Here is a 12,678-nt window from a genome sequence, read left to right as displayed (position 1 = left end):
GTATTATTGTGCTCATTTAGCTTGTTGAGACCTTACAGCAAAGTCTATCTACTTTCGTACAGATGTAAAGCATGTTACATGAATTTAGGTTATGCTTTACCTGACACAGTACAGCAGTCACTGGCTGACTCCCTATCCATCTAGATTGTTAGCAGTGCCTCCTAGGCTGGTACTTCTAGAGCACTTGGATCTGCACTTTGGCTTGGGCTTGTCCTCAATGCGCACATGGCAATAGCACTGCCTGTGTAGTGGGAACACTGCTCCTGGCTTCACCCCTTTCTTTCTTTGGGGCATTTTTCCCATCTTGGAGATGAGTGCAAGCTGCTAATTGATATACTGCTAGGAATTGGTAAATTAAACATTCATTCTTGAGAAAGGACATAATTTACTTCTCTTTTTCTGCTTCGATCCCTTGTTCGGTACAACTTACCTTACCTCCTCTTGGCATTGAGCTATTGATGAGTTTTGCAAACAGAAATGTATTCATATTGCATTGCTGCTCTGCGCTGCATCCCTGCAAGGGAGTCTGCTTGCCACTTGGATGGCAGATGCACAGAGCATTCAGGTAAGGAAGATTCATCCTTCTACAGCAGGAGTTCCTCAAAGTGGCAGAAAATCAAGGCAGTAAATCAAGTGCATACATATTAGCATCAAAGCCTAAACTGCAGGGCAGGAAGAAAGGCCACATATTGTTAAATCTCCCATTATTTATTGCTTTATCAGACAGAGGTATTATTGCACTATAAAGGATATATATGTTTGCCATCACGAGGAGGTAGGAACTGCACAGCAGCAGCAAATTAGGATATAAGTCGCTGAGATATTCCATCCCACTGGAATGTGGGAAAGATGCCTATAGATGGGAATTTGTGCTCCTGGTTAATTTTTTTTTCCTCTCTGTCTTTTTAGTTACCTGGAAGAGAACAAAAACTTTATGGCGTTACAATGTTGTTTGAGAAAACGGGGATCAGCTTTTAGTCAGAAATAGGGAGTGTTTGGGAAAACAGAGAATGGCTGTGAAACATTCCTGGAGAAGTTCAGTGTTACAGAACTGAGTGCAGTGGGGGTTGTGTTTCCCTGTGTATTTTTATCTGGACCCTGATATCTCTGTTCAGTGGTTAAATGGAGAAACGTGACACACTTCTGTAGGTTAAGCTGGTGCTGAAAGATGAGGAGGGGAAAGAAAGAAATAGTCAGCAATTCCCATTTGGCACCAAGAAGGCTTAATTTTTTGTTACATTGAAATTAAAATAGTCTTTTTGTCTTATTTTTGTCTTTCATCCTTTCTTAGAGCAGAAATTAAACTATACTCCAAAAGGCTTGCTTCAAAACCCAGCAGTAAGGCTAAGGGCCTCAGTATCACCTGTTATCTGAGGGAGAATAGCTGAAGGAAAATGTTCCCGTCGTGTTCTCAAGACTGAAAAGCAAAGATGTGCTGGAGCCCAATAACAACAATCGTAAGTACAGCACAAACACATGAACATTACCCAAATTCCAGGGTGGTGAGCCCTCCACCCATCTGCCCACCCTCCCTCAGCCCAGCGCTGGCCGGGTGGCTAAACACAATGGTGAGCGGTCACGTAGAGACATTGCTCCTTGCCATGGGGAAGGCAGATGCATTTGCTTTGTGTTAATAGCTGGCAGGAAGAAAGTTTTCTATATTATTTCCCCCCCTCAAAATACAGCTTGGAAAAAGCCACAGCTTTTTGTGGCTTCACATAATGCATGTGAACGTCAGGTCTGGTTGCTGAAGAGCGTGCAGTTAAGTAGTACTTGAGGAAACTGAGCCACGGAAGTTGTTGGGGTTTTGGGGGGCTTTTGTTTTGAACAACAAGCCTTTAAATGTTGGTTAACTCCTTATAAAGTGGCACCAAGTCATTTCCTGCTCTGTTGAATGGGAAAGCCTCGGGATTCACTGAGGAATGAAAATGCTTGATATTTCTTTATATTCTCTTTCATCCCTTCTATTCAAAAGTGAAAGAATTAAAATAGGTTTTTGTAGTATGAAGAACATGGATTCAATGCTGTTTTTCTACAGATGCATTGTAGTACAAAGGTTCTGCAGCGTGTAGGGTTAGGCCTGGAAGCAGCAGCTCTCTTCTGAGATCATCCACAATCAGCTCACGAAAAAGAATGATATTTTCCCCTGTGCTGTGCAGCCCCCAAATCTGATTTTGCTCTGCTGGCCTTAAGGCTGTTTGGCTGCCTCTGGGACCGTGCAGGGGTTCTGTAGTGGAAGAGATAGATTTGTGCTGTGTGGAGGAGTCCCAGCATGTGCACAGAGGAGGCTGAGCCCTTGGACAGAGCAGGGCTACAAGGAAGCATCTTTTCTGGATTTCTTGTATTCTCCCACCCAGCAGGAACCCGACCCTGTGGCTCCTGGGGAAAAATAATATTAAAAGATGTCATTTCCCTTTTGGGAACTTAGTTTTGACTCTGCCCATAAATGGCAAGATTCTGAATCAAACCTCTTCCCACAGGGAACCAAAGAGTTCAGGGTATTTGTTTATGTCCTTGTCACTAATAAAACCAAATTGACTTTTAAAAATAGCTCTTGTGCCTTATGAAAACAGGCAGGGAGTGATGCAGCAGGCGGGGAATGAGCCTGAGATATGAACGAGTTCAGAAATATTTCTTCATCTGCCACAAGGTTCAGGGAAGATCCCTGACCTCTGCCTTACCAGGTGAAGCTCTGCAGATACAGCACTCCTACCTGAGGTGTGTGCTGGGATGGCCACTCTGAAACTGCACAGGGGCAAGAAGAACCTGCAGAATATGTGCATCACAGACAGCTGAAAACTCCAGCCCTCCTAATAACCTGAACAGTTACTCCCTGTAGTACTGGAGGCTCTTATGAGCAACATAGGTGAAGGTCCATCAGCAGGAAAGCAGGCTGAGGGAGCTCTTTGGGATGCAGTGAATTCTATGCTGTGGGATCTACCACCTGTGTTTACTCATGGAGAAGTTGTCTTCTCCCAGTTATGTCATGGCACACAGCCAGGCATCTGTTTTTGTCAGCAGGAGAGTTTGCCTCCCCTGTCACTTCATGACAAAACCAGCTGGGAACCACTGGTGTTTGCAGATATCTTTTGGACCAAAACTGCAAACAGGGCCCGGGGCAGCATGACTGCAACCTCCTGCGGAGCTGATCAATTGTAAGTAAGAACTCCTTGGCAAACCAGTCATTTCTTTCTTGGTAGATGTGGGTTTTGTGCCAGGATCTCCTGTCAGTCCCAACACCATATGCATTTCTTGGGGGGATACTGGGCGGCCTCCTGCCAGCACGGAGAGCCCACAGCAGGAGCTGCAGGAGGCAGCTGCTCTGTCATTGCTGGCTGCGCCCTGCTGACAACAGCCATCGTGGGGAAAAAGCAAAAGCACTCTGTGTGCTTGGGCAACCTAATTGGGTACTCAATATCTGTGTAATGGGCTGCAGCCACAAGATGCACATGGGCTGTTGTAGCACTCGGTCCAAATGAGAAAGGATGAACTGCTTAAAAACCATGCATCAACTGCACACTGGTGTTGAGGGGCATCTGTCAGGTATGCACCCAATGACCTCCAATTAAGGGTCTTCAGAAAGCTCCTGGTGTGCTAATATAGAGGAGTGGGGCTCAAAGTGCAAGAACGGGAAAAAGGAAAGGAAATAGCTGCTGGAACGGCCTTGCATAAACCCACTCATCATGCTTCAGCACCTTCATAAGGAATGTCAGTTCAGTAAAGTTTCATTTATGCGCAGCTAAATGAGTGCCGGTGCCGGTGGGGGCAGCAGAGAGGATGCTGTGCTGCAGCACATGGTGTGCGTGAGGGAACTGCAACATGAGCTTGCATTTCCAAAACGTTTTATAAACTGCACTTTTGTTGGAATATAAATGCAGTGCTGGAAATCACTGGAAATACAGTGGCAGCTGGAAGCTCTGAACAGTGACCCACACTTGGCTTGGGTCTGCAAAACCTTTTGCTTTTATCCTCTAAAATCCATATCTTAAAATTCAGACCGAACTTAGAGCTGCCGATGACAAAATATGAGGCACCTGTGTAAGTGGTTGGACACATGTTTCAGTGCTGAGTGCTCAGTGCTGATTCTTAAAGTGTTGTCCCCATGTAAGGTAACGTGACATAATGCCAGCAAGTGACACCAGTGAGGCTCTGCTCATGCACAGATGCTGTGAGCCAGGTGCTGGCAATTCAGCCATGCTTGTAATTCTCTGGGGTGGGTCATTAATATTACATGAAAGCACAGATAATGAAGAGGGCTTTTACACTTAAGAGCATTTTGTTACCTCTGAAGAAACAGTGAGATTCAACGTTATGCTTCATTCTTACTGGCGTTTGGTCTTACTTCAGGCAGTGATGTTATGCAATGCAAGGAAGGAATCAAAAAATCTGACTGCTGAGCAAAGTACATTCTTAGATAGAAAAAAAGATTCCCTCCACCCCCAGTCTGATCCGTATCCCCTTATAGTGGGCATGCAGCCTGCCTTACTCCAGCGCAGGACACATGGACCGCAGCACATGGAAATAATGATGCCTAGAGTCTGCTACTGCCTTATTTCTGGAGTAAGAAAACTAAACACAGCAGCATGAGGACTTCAGCACAGCAAACTGATGCAAGGCCATTGTGTCCTGGTGCTGTGCTTGCTGGTGCACAGTTCTCTGCTGTGTTTGGCCCTGACAGCACTGTCACTCATCTTTGTTTTGTCAGAGTAGTTAAGAAGTCATATATAGTAAGCAAAACTCACAAGCTCCTGTTGAAACCTGCCTGAAAAAGGAGGCTTTCTCATTGGAGTATTGACTGCTGTTTCTCTAACATGTATGTGTTAAAATCTAGGATGCTTCCAGCCCTGGCTTTGGTGAAATCCACATGAGGATGGGTTATCTGAAGTTCTCCTGCTACCCCACGTCACTGAACGCCTCTGCAGGGATGAGGTAAGGGAGGCTGTGTCCCAGCATGGCCAGAAGTGTTACAAAGAGAATGTTGTGCTGCTCAGCATCGTTCAGCTGAGGTTTGTGTGTACCTGCACAGAGCCCCCAGGTCATCACAGCACTTAAAGGCTGCACACTTAGGAATTAGTAGAGGAAAAGAAACACAACTGGTCCCTCACGCTGTGCTCCTGGCATGCAGCTGAGCTGTTTCCACTTGCCTCCTTATTTTTAAGTGCTCAGGACAGGAAAAGGTGTGGTCATGGTGCCATCATTTCCTACATGATTTGTGCATTCTTTACAAATGCTTCCTGTCCAGTTAAGTGGCTGATGCTGGGATGCGTACACTACACACTGAGGTGTGCAGTGCATGGGACAGGGAGAGATTTATTAGAACCGGATTGCAATTGTATTTTACAGTGTCTTCTGACCTGAAGTTTTATGTGATTTATATCAAACATCAAAAGCAAAAAAAAAATGAGTGCTTCTGCATGGTATAGCTGCTGGATAATGCTCAGGCTTCTGCAGAGCCACCCAACCGACCACAGAGATGTTATTGTCAGAGGACACAAACTGCTGCAGTGTTCGTTTCTTCTTTTCACATGTTTGGGGTTATTTCACTACATTATAAATAATCAGCATTTTTTGTTTTTGATTCAGCCAATTCAGCAGAAGTCCTAAGTGAATTCTGGTGAGAAAAGGAAACAGAGGACAGGCTGCAATCAAGCTGAAGCGTCGGGCAAACAGAAATCAGCCTGCTTGTGTGAGAGCTGCACCATCAAGGTTAGTGATATTTTTCTCACACTAGAGCAGAGCAAAGGAAATCTTACAAGTCTAATGAATATTCCTCCTCAGCCCTGCCTGATGTGTGGCATGCAGCTGTGCTGGCCAGAGAGCGGGACTGAAAGTAAACCAGTGGCACTGCTGCCATGCTAGGCTCCTGTTGGTACTCCTTGGTTTGTTCTGTAGCATCTTCAAGGCTGGATGAAGGCAGGGAGAAAAAGGTTTTTGGTTTTGAGGTTGGATCAGGAGGCAGCTGGCATAAATCAGCGTCGTTTCATTCACTGGATACCTGGCATCAAGTTCACTTTGGTACTGATTAACATACACACAGAGGCATGCTAAATTAAAAAGTATAGCATTTGTGCTACTATTTAATGAGTTCTCGTATTGAAACCAGTGTAATTTATGTTAATTAGTTAAACGAATGAGCAAACTAATTCAGCACTTATCCACATAAGAAGAAGGGACTGTGGTGGAACTCAGAAAGTAGCCAAGTGTTGGCACCCCAGGGGAGGGATGGGAGGAGACCCTGCGGTGATGGGAGCGCTGCCCGGTGGGTCCCTCTGGGGGCTGTGTGACTGCCCCACCCCCAGCCACGGCCTGCTGCTGGTGAGCTCATGTCCCTTTTTATTTTATCTGGAGGCAAAAGTTATTTCTTCTTCTGAAAGGCCAGGGCTGGAGCCAGCTGCTAATAAAAGCAAACCATCAGTGAGCAGCGATGGGAAACCAAGGGATGGTGTGGCAGGCAGGGGCTTGCTTTCAGTGCACACAAAAAATAGTCCTTTTAAATTGAAATTAAGCAAGGAATTAAAAGCACATATAGGCGGACTTTATTAGAAAGTGAAACATTTGATCTTGGCTATTAATCTGTTGTAAGAGGACTTTCATTTCCTGGCCATATGTACCCAGCGATAGACATTCATAAATGAGATCGCATTAAAATCTACTTTATGTTTCTAGTGAAATCTTTTATGCACGGCCTATTTATGAAAAAAAAAATAAGAAAAACAGAACAATTAGAGAAGCAGACTAAGAGAACTAAATTATTATAGCTCATTAATACGTGAGTGAAATACTGCTCCTGCCTGAAGGCTCTGCACTGTGCGGTACTGAAGTGCCCGGGGCTGTGGCTGCTCCGTGGCCGTGCTGCCAGCTGCTTATGGCAGTGGGACTGTGAGCAGCCCCTGCAAGTGGCTCATGTAGGGCTGGGCTGCCAAGATGCAAGTCTTGACAATACCCAGACCTGCAGGGACTGACCACAACCTAGCAACACATCTCATGTCACTGGATTTGGCACTAACAGCTGTTTAACACCTTTGATGTTCTTGGTGTCCAAACCATCGTTCTCTTCTCTGGTTAGAGGAACGTAATTTTCTTCTATTTTTATTTATTTATAACGCAGGGCTGTGTCGTATTCCTGCTGCATTTCAAGCAGCTTTTCATTTCCATTTGGGCAGACTGACAGAAGACCCAGTAGGGGCCACAGCAGCACACTTTTGGATCATATTAATGTATTAACAAATACGGGACTGAGACTCCTTTAGCGCGGCATTAGGAACCTGGCATGAAACCACGTAGCTTGAGGGCTGCCCAAAACAAACCAGGGCTGCCAGGGGGAGGCACAAACTGTGCCGAAGTGCTGATGTGGCACCACGACAGTCAAGGTCATCCTTTGTGAGAGAGTAAAAAATCACCTGTCTGTTTTTAAAATCCAGTAGAAGCTCATGGATCTCCCACTTTTCCATCTTTCATGGACTCTTTTTAGAAATGAGGCTACAGATTCCTTAGTAATGGGTGAAGAAAAGTCAAATATCCGGGCACTGCAAAGAAATCCCTATTGGCAGGCAGTGAAATACCTCACTGCTGTTGCACTTGACTTCTTGTGCTTTCTTACTGGCACCTGATCTGCAGTACAATTTGAGTTGATATTGTGAATTAAGTAAGTATGCTCTCCTCTATATAAATCCTAATGATGACCAAGACAGATTGGGCATGGCAGAGTAAAAAAAGAAAAGTGATGAAGACTCAGTGAGACAAAGCTATGTGGTCCATCAAGCACGTGGCTGTGAGCATGATGCTACAGACAGACCTTTCCATGATGCATTGGGCTTTTTGTGCATAACTGCAAGGAAGGTTCAGCTCCTAGCTGAAGTCTGCAAAGAAAGCAAAATGCACGAGCACCTGGTAGCCTGATTTTTTTTGTTCTTTCAAGTTAAGGCCAATGACACATTTGGAGACAATTAAAACAAAGGTTGAGCTTTTCAGCTAGGAAAAAAAAGAAAAAGCAACACGCTTATGCCATATATAAATAAAACCAGGCTTCAGTACTGAGAGCAGACTGTTTTGTTATTTTTCTCCCCTCTACAGAAAATCTTTACTTTGTGCCAGGACTAAAATATTAGCACTGTGTTCCCTCCTCTGTTTAAGCAGACCTCATTGCATCTAAGTGCCAAAAAAGTGGAATTCCAGAACAGCAGGTGAAAAGAAAACAGAAGATCAAAAGCAGCTCTGGCTGCCAAGAGAACCTGCAGCACTGCTTGGGGGTGCATGAAAAAGTCACGCAGACTCCTGATGGTGTCAGAGACTTTTGGAAGGTCGTCAAGGAGGTTTTTTTTTTTCTCAGGCATCCCACATCAAAAAGCAGCACTAGGAGAGAAACTCGCAGTGCATCGTGACGAGTGTGCTGAAGATACACCCTACTTGTAGGAGAATTTAGGTCTTTTCCTCAGCGTAACCTATAGAAGCAGCTTTAAGAAACCCATGCTTAGACTGGAGCCTGTTAAGTGCTTATAACAGGTGATCATTAAGCAAGGGCTAATTTGTGTCTTTAACCCATGTGGGGGAACTATGGAAGAAGTGTTTCTTTCTCAGCTCATCCTCTCAGCAGAGACAAAGGACATGTACTTTGCTGTTCTTGTAACCAGGAGGCCTTAACATTAATTCCTATTGCTACACCCAGCTGTCCATTTGTATGTCTGTGACCTTCCTCTTTAGCGATGATGAACGCTTTGGGGATGCATGGAAGAAACTGCTCCAAAGCACCTTATCAGTAGCTGTCTTTAGAAGGGAGAGCTACAACAGGCCTCCTTCTCCAATCCCTTTCTAACCCCTCTGCCTACCGTCTGGTCATCTTTGGAAAAGGCCCAACAACAGTCATCTGTGATTGCCTCAGAAAGCTTGGAAGTGTCTCTGGACCTTATAGACAGTAATGGGAGCACTGTGGTGTCCATCTCTTGCCTCCCAGTGCTCTTACTGATGGTGACATTAGCCCTGTGGCATGTGCAAGCCATCATATTGACCAACAGAAACTGATTTTCAGAAGGCACCTGTGAAAGTCTCTTCTATAATTACCATGGCTGGGAAATGGAGCCTAAGAAATGACTTACTGGGCAGCATATTGGCATCACCATTGGGATCACAGATCAGTAGTGCTTTATTCCATTTTTACTCCTAAATATCATCAAATAATGAAGTTTTCTTTATTTAAAGACTTCCATTAGTGAGCTTAAAATAACACAACGTGTACATCCACTCCTAAAGACAGCTTTTTTTTTTTTATTTTAAAATTCTGCATCTGAAAACACAGTATGACAGAAAGCATTTATATACAACTGCAGTGTTTTTGGTATAATACAGTATTTAATACATCCATTTCATTTTCTGCAAAAAAATTTGCTTTATTGGACCAAAAAACCAAACTCCCATTGACAAAGAATACAGCTAAGGCACATTGTTTTCTGCTAAATGAAAGACAAGAGGGTGCAAAAACGGGTAGTGCAATAATTGCTGAAAATCACATTCTACTACGAGAAAAGCATTCTGACTTTGAACTTTGATTACCGGTCAATTTTAAGACATTTCAATATCTCATAAAATACTCCTTTAAATAAATAGCAAAATATCTACATCTTTCAGTGTGTTCCATTTGAATTTCCAATTTTTTTTAAACTTTGCTGTATATACATGTTTTTTTTCTCCCTATTCAATAGCTTACAAAATATTTCTGTACAGCTTTATGCATATTATGATCTGTAACAAAATAGTTATTTCTTAAAACTATATTACCACCAGTCTTTGAAAATGACGGAATAGGAATAACTTATTATGGACTATGTTAGACAATACAAAAATCCAATCAACCCCAAACAAAACCAAAATAACAAAGTCAGAAAAATAATTCTATTAACTCGAATCAGTTATTTTTGTTTCACAATTCTTGCTTGCTATGTAAACCCTTCTCAGTTGCCTTTGGGTTGTATATGCATCAGAATACTGAAACGATAGGATATGGGATGCCTAAAAGCACTGCAGCCTGCTGGGAATATTGGTGCTACTGAAACATGACAGTTCTCCCTGGAGAAGAGTATCAATGAAACCCAGCACACCCAAGCCTTAGCAGAAGTTCTTGGCTTCTGCAGACTTGGACAACCTTTGGATAAAGCTCCAGAGGCCTGATTTTTTGGGAGTGCATTTGTAACTCTGATCGTACAGCCAGACTCCTCTGTCTTCTATGCCTACTGTTAGATTCCCAACCACCACTCAAAATCTGGCCCTTGGTGGTGAAGTTCTTCAGATTTTAAGACCGTACCGTTAGGAGGATACACCTTCTCCCAGTTCTGAGTAAAAATCTGACACGAATGCTACTGCGTTCTGCCAAAACGAGTGACATTGCTCCAGTATTTGTCTCATGCATCTGAGAGCAGAGGCTGTTCTGTTATGGTCTGAAGATGATAAATAAAAAGCTGTTACGTCTGCACTTTGTAGGTAATTAAATCAACCTTCCTTATCTACAGTAAGGTGCAAAAGACAGAGCTCATAATTTCCTAAGGTTTATATGAACGTCTGAGCCTTCCTTTGCCCAATGGGAAGGTCATTTTCTTCCCTTAAAGACTGCATTTGTAAGCAATTTCTATTGTTATTTGTGAAGTGTAAGCTGACAGCAACACAACTGAGCTGTAATAGAAACCTCAAGGTGCCTTTTATTCCTTCCACAACAAACAGAAAAAGTGAGCAAGACACAGACAACACCTAACTTTCTAACACAGTTTAAGGCCACATTTAGAAAGGATGAAAGTAAGGCTTTCTTTGAGGGGCAACACACACCGAACGCCACAATGGGAACAGACACTGAGCAATTCAAAGCCAATAGGCTTTACCCACGGAAAATCTGAACCACCGCCCTAAGTCTGGCCAACAGGTCTGTGCTTTCTTTTGGATATAAGTAGGAAAATAAATGCCACAGTCATCCTGCAGAATATTCCCAGCAAACTGAAGGTGCTCCCCTAGCAAGAGATTGCTATCTTCTCGGTTGAGGGTGTTAATTACAACAGAACCAAAGACAAGCAAAGTCATTACAATATACAAATGCAGCGCAATGAACCGCGCCTAGAATTGTCACTCTGTTATCAGAGGCACCTGTACAGTATCTTGCTGTTTATTTGGCAAGGTTACAAGTAATACTTCTAGGTTTTAACAAAGTAGAAAGAGAATTTGCATAGATTGTACATTCAGTTCAAGGAGATTTCCGGTACCTTTTTTTTGTTGTTATCAGGTAAACGTGTTTGCAGACACAGTGAGGTAGCAGCTGTGATAGCACCATGAGCAAAAGAAGGTAACCAAGGCAGAAGCAAAGAGCAGAGTGATCTATGAGCTACTGGTCGTATAAAGGAGCAAAATCAACACAGTACCTGCAGCCTCACATTGTGAGGGTTAATTGCTCGACTGCAGGAAACCTAATGCTGTACTCCTGGGTGACATGGTCTGTAAGGTCTTGTTGCCTCAATTTTCAGTGCTCTCAGCCCGACTCCTCTTTTCCTTACAGTGGTGGTGATGGTGAAGGCCTTCAAAAGCCAGCCTCTTTCCTGCTGCACCTCTGAAGGGAGCTCTCGAATAGTCTACAGGAAGAAAGGTATTGTGCAATACAGTCCTTCCCACACTTGCTAGGGCTCTATGTGCCATGTTGTCTACAGCATCCTGGCTACCCTCTTTCACACTGGTTTTGCTTCTCTGTGCCTGTGGCAGCAGCCACCCTGTGTGGCTGGGCCTCCGGTCCCAGGAACTGCTGCTGGGCGCCAAAGGGCAGCATCCCACCCCCTCCAGTGCCAGCTGGCTCCTACTCTGCTCATGGACATCAGCCAGTGCTTTCAATTGCCATTGAATATGGGTTTAATGCAATGTCCTAAGAATCCTTAAGACTATCTGGAGGCTTTGAATAGATCAAATGAAAGCACATGGAGACCATTATCTTCTCACTGCCAGACTGAAGCTAAAGACAGTGGGAGACAGCACTAACTGCTTTCTACCAGGTTAGTCTTTGCTGATGAAATAACCAAACCTACTATTACATATCTTAAATAACTGTGCCCCAAGAATCAGGAAAAGGTACTTGCTGTCATTTTTTTCAGATTCCTTCAGGTATATCAGTAGTGAGCTGACTGAAGGCTGCTCTAAAAAGCAAACTTTTCTGATTTACAACTCAGGGTTTTGATGAAGCCTAAGGGATTTGGCTCACATGAGTACAAAACTTCCTGCCCAACAGAAAGCAATGGAGTTGGCCCAGGTTCCATCTGGCCAACTCCCGAAGCCCTGGGAGCTGGGAAAATGAGGAGGGTGTGATAGCCAGCAGCAAGCTGGCAGCTCTCTGACAGCTGTGATGAAAGAAGAGAACTATGGAAGTCAACAAAAGTTGGTCCTCATTGTCTGGCCACAATTAAAATCTGGATTTTGTTTTATTTTTATCTGTGAAGTCAAAACTACGATCTCACGGTATCAGCATTTCTCAGGCTTGCCGTGCAGAAAAGAAGGCGCTCAGTTTCTTCAAAGTGTTGTGGCTGCACAACTGTGTCAAACTTTTGCAAAGTTTCAGCACCTTCTTTATCTTTTGCCTCTCCCTTCAGTCAGGTTTAGAATATTCCAGCTCTGACTCACTACTCTGGTCATTCCAATACGAGAGACCGAGACTTCATTAATATT

General features: G+C 43.8%; 1 long non-coding RNA gene across 1 annotated transcript in view; it reads left to right on the top strand.

Annotated features, from left to right (window-relative positions):
* Positions 1-11,614, top strand: part of LOC101748004 — a 137,703-nt gene extending 126,089 nt beyond the window's left edge. Inside the window, exons 5-8 of the long non-coding RNA XR_005839867.2 lie at positions 1,292-1,457; positions 4,832-4,929; positions 5,584-5,706; positions 11,528-11,614. This is a non-coding gene — a long non-coding RNA (uncharacterized LOC101748004). The remainder of the gene's footprint in view (positions 1-1,291; positions 1,458-4,831; positions 4,930-5,583; positions 5,707-11,527) is intronic.
* The last annotated feature ends 1,064 nt before the right edge of the window (positions 11,615-12,678 follow it).

The sequence above is a fragment of the Gallus gallus genome, chromosome 14 (genome assembly GCF_016699485.2).
Source record: "Gallus gallus isolate bGalGal1 chromosome 14, bGalGal1.mat.broiler.GRCg7b, whole genome shotgun sequence".
In the NCBI taxonomy this organism is placed as follows: domain Eukaryota; kingdom Metazoa; phylum Chordata; class Aves; order Galliformes; family Phasianidae; genus Gallus; species Gallus gallus.
This window is presented reverse-complemented; position numbering and strand designations above follow the sequence as displayed.